Below are 600 nucleotides of genomic sequence, written 5' to 3'. Positions count from 1 at the left end.
AAATTCCCGGACAAGGAAGCTCCGAATGCATCCACGGGATAGTTCACTTCTTCATCATCACCGGTAAAATCAGTCGTGGGCTCTACGGTATCAGGAGAAACCGGGATGGGATCCCAGGATCCCAGAATCCCTGAATCTTCCCATCGATTGGCGAAATGAGCGTCTCAGCGTGAGCATGATCCTTCATGCCACCCTTCATTAACTCCATCTCCCTCTCGAAAACGTAGTCATCCGCCCGCGTCTTCCAAAGGCTCCCGACTGAGCCGCGACACTAACGGAAGTCGCCCAGCAAGTTGAAAGCGTCCTTGAGATTCCCGTAACTCAAGTCTTCATCACCTCGACAATTTCCCTCTTGTCCTTCCGTTCCGCCCCAATTTCCCTCTTGCCCTTCCGTGCCGCCCTACGAACAGCCCTGGCATGATCACGAGCGAGTTGAGCATCTCGTGCCAACATCTCGTCTCGCATGCGAGCATGATCATTTTCCGTCTTCTCCGCCTTAAAGCGATAGATCATGGCCTCTCTATGACTCGCCTCAATGGTCGACCCAAGCAAGTTCAAGCCCTATAAAACCGATTGACACGTTATAAGCAAAAAAAATAA

This window comes from Brassica oleracea, chromosome C5 (genome assembly GCF_000695525.1).
Source record: "Brassica oleracea var. oleracea cultivar TO1000 chromosome C5, BOL, whole genome shotgun sequence".
NCBI classification, from domain to species: Eukaryota; Viridiplantae; Streptophyta; class Magnoliopsida; order Brassicales; family Brassicaceae; genus Brassica; species Brassica oleracea.
Note: the sequence above shows the minus strand (reverse complement) of the source record.